Below are 3,787 nucleotides of genomic sequence, written 5' to 3' on the forward strand. Positions count from 1 at the left end.
TAATAAATAATAATAATAATAATAATAATAATAATAATAATAATAATAATTTTTAATAAATAAATCGAGTAATTTTTTTTCTTTTCCATTTGTAAAAAAAAACGTTTAAAATTAAATACAAAAAAAATTTTTGTTCGTTAAAAAATAAATTAAAGAGTTATTATTATTATTATTATTAGTAATTTATTAAGTGGTAATTTTAACAGTGGTAAAATAAAAAGCGGTTTAAAAAAAAAAACGATTTACATATATATAATAAAAAAATTTTTTTTTTTTATATTCCCGATGATTAGTTTTGTAATCAGTTAATATTTTATTTATTTTTAATTTTATTTTTTTTTTATCGATAAGATAAATATTATTAAAGTTTTGTAATTTTTTTTTTTTTTTTTAAACGAATCGATCGTTAAAAATATCGTATTACCAACTGTCAAATAGTAATAATAGTAATAATAATAATAATAATTACGCAAATACAATTACATAAACGTTGGTAACTCTTATAACAATTATTATTATTATTATTATTATTGTTGTAAGCGAGTCGATTTGTTTTAAGGGTTGTTGGGTGAAATGAAAAAAAAAAACTAATCTTTTATTATTATTATTATTTTGTGGGATTTGCCCCTCCTCCCCCCGCCCCGACATGTCAATCAAATAATATTATTTTCAATAGTGAATCGCAACAACGTTTGTTTGTTTGTTTGTTTGTTTGTTTGTTTTGTCTGTCTGTTTGTTTACTTTTAATCCTTTGAAAATTAAACTTCGAGAACATTTTTGCAATTTTTTTTTTTTTTTTTAATAACAAATAAAATTGTTTAAACTTTCCTTTCACCACAAGAGCACAACTGAAATTTTTTTTTTTTTACTTTCACTTAAATCATTAAAAAAATTGTAATTAAATGAGTTGCTGAAATTTGGGTTTAACGCTTTGTTTTAATTATTAAAAAAAAAGAGAGAGAGAGAGAAGGATAAAGAGAGAGAGAGAGAGAGAGAGAGAGAGAGAGAGAGAGGAAGAAAGAGAGAGAAATTTTTTGCTTCCAAAATAAAATTCGCGCGGGGTATATATACACATCCAGGAACATTTTCGGGGAAATATTTTCGGGCAAAAGTTTTTTTTTTTTTCAACCTAAATCTGTTAAGGACACGTACCTCCGATTTTAAAATTATATGAATTTTTCTATTAAAATCAGGGGTAAAATTTTTTACGTTTTTCTTTTTAATATCCCTCAAAAAAAAAAAAAAAAAAAAAAATTATTTATAAAAATATTTTTATTATTTTTTTTATTGCTTCGATTCGGAACAATTTTTTTTTTTTTTTAGTAACGACTCATTATTATTTTTTTTTTATAATCCGGGGGGTAAAAAAAAAAAAGAATTTAGAGTAAAAAAAAAAAAAAAAAAAAAAGTTTGCATAATTTACGTGAATAAGAACACAAAGGAAAAATAAATCCAGGCGAAATTTTTATTTCGTACCTTAGAATTTAGCCTGAATTTAAAAAAAAAAAACGCATTTTGACATGTTATACGCATACACGCACACGCACACGCACACACACGCGAGATAGTAAATATATAAAAAATTAATATTCAACCTGTTGCCATTTCAATCAAATTTTTTTACGAACGTGTTTTTCATGTTGGTAATTTTTAAATAGCCAACGGTCACATTAACGAAATCAATTTTCTTTTCTTTTTCTTTTTTTTTTTTTTCTAATAGTTTTATATATATATATTTATTTCCACGCGTTATTATTATTTAAAATATATGTATAATTTTACAGTACAAACGAACGTGTCAATAGTAAATAATTTGTTTATTTGTTTAACAAAACACGCACGTTAAACTTTGTCCGGGTCAAAAGCGCGCGCGCAAAAAAAAATAAAATTGAGGTCGATTCAAAATTTAAATATTACGGCCCAAATTTTTTTTTAATTATTTGTTTTATATATATAAGCAAATATAATTTTTTTAAATTTGGAAGTGTCGTTGCGTCCACGACATTTTTTTTTTCTAACGTTGGCACATCTTTTTCCCTTTGGTTGCATCGCGACAATTAAATACGAATACGTTAATAACATATATTTAATGTATAAAAAAAATTTAATTGATTTAAATTTGATCGAACTTTAATTATTATTATTATTATTATTATTATTATTATCGGGTATAATAAATTAAAATTAAACAAATTTTTTTAAAAAATATAATTAAAAGTTAAACTCTCCCTAAGAACTGTATAACCTTCCTTACCTACCTCAATTACTATATATAAAAAAAAAAAATTATATCGTAAAAAAAAAAAAAAAATAATAATAATAATAATAATAATAATAATAATAATTTTATAATATCCATGAGAAAAATTATTTATTTATATATATAAACGTTGCTTTTAGGCGTTATAAACCGCAAGGTTATAACAACAGAAACCTGATTTATATTTATTAATTTTGCAAAAAAAAAAAAAAAAAATTTTAAATCGTAGGTGTAACGTAATCTCATATCTCGTATCATTATCATTATTATTATTATCATTATTATCACACCCCGAATGTTTAATGTTTACAACACTTTAACGTTTAATAACACGTGTATTATTAAAAATTAATTTTCTTTTTCTTTTTTTTCTCATTTAATTTAATTAATTGTAAAGTTTTTATGTTTTCTTCTTCCCCTACCTCCCCTCCCCCACGTGTTTTCATTTATAGTGCCACGTTTTTTTTTATTAGTTATCATTGTGCCACGTTAAAATTTACGGTAATCGGTTTTAATGTTATTATTATTTTTTTTTTTAATTACCTCGTCATAGAGTGATATAAATAAATTTAAATTCGGAATTAATAATAATAATAATAATAATAATAATAATAATAATAATAATAAATCGTATGTTTATTATCGATAATGTAAGAGGAGATGATATCGATTGTTATATATATATAAATTATTAACACCGACATGTTACGTTTATTCACCCCGAGAGACAATTGATAAAAGAGAAATTTAGCATTATCATTTAAATTAATTAACTATTACGTACCGTAATTATTAATAATAATAATAATAATAATAATAATAATAATCACGTAATTTCGTAATTGATTACGATTGTTTTAATATATAAAAAAATAAAGTAATAACTATAAGACACGTACGGGCGTTACCAAGGAGGTAGCATCTGTCGTAATTGTAAAAAAAAATTTTTTTTTTTATAGGAATGAATTCGTGTCTGCAAATGATATAATATTATTTCAAGTTCCTTTCACCTATTGTTACACCGAAACAATTTACTTAATAATAATAATAATGACGACGAACGAATTAATAATAATGATAACGCATGGTAAAAGGCAATTCGTACAAAACCGATATTTAATTATTGAACCGTAACACCGTACAGTCTAAAAAAAAAAATTTATTATTATTATTATTATTTTTTTTTTAAATGCGATACAATTACAAATATTTTCCCGCGCAAATTTTTCTTTTCTTTATCTGTTTATTTAAATAAATAAAAGCGATTAAAATAAAAAAAAAAAAATATTATTTTAGTTTGATATCATAATCAAATTAATTATTTGTCACAATCTGTTCGAATGTCAAAACGTCATGTCTATTTATTTAGTTATTATTATTATGTAAAAAAATAAAATAAATAAACAAACCGATAGATAATAACATTATCGGGGGGGGGCAAGGGGGAAATTATGTCTGTAGGTTTATTATTAATTATTTGAATCATTGAACAAAAGGTAAGAATTGTTAATTTGAATGATAATATCA

The sequence above is a fragment of the Pediculus humanus genome, genomic scaffold, assembly GCF_000006295.1.
Source record: "Pediculus humanus corporis 1103172107457 genomic scaffold, whole genome shotgun sequence".
NCBI lineage: Eukaryota > Metazoa > Arthropoda > Insecta > Psocodea > Pediculidae > Pediculus > Pediculus humanus.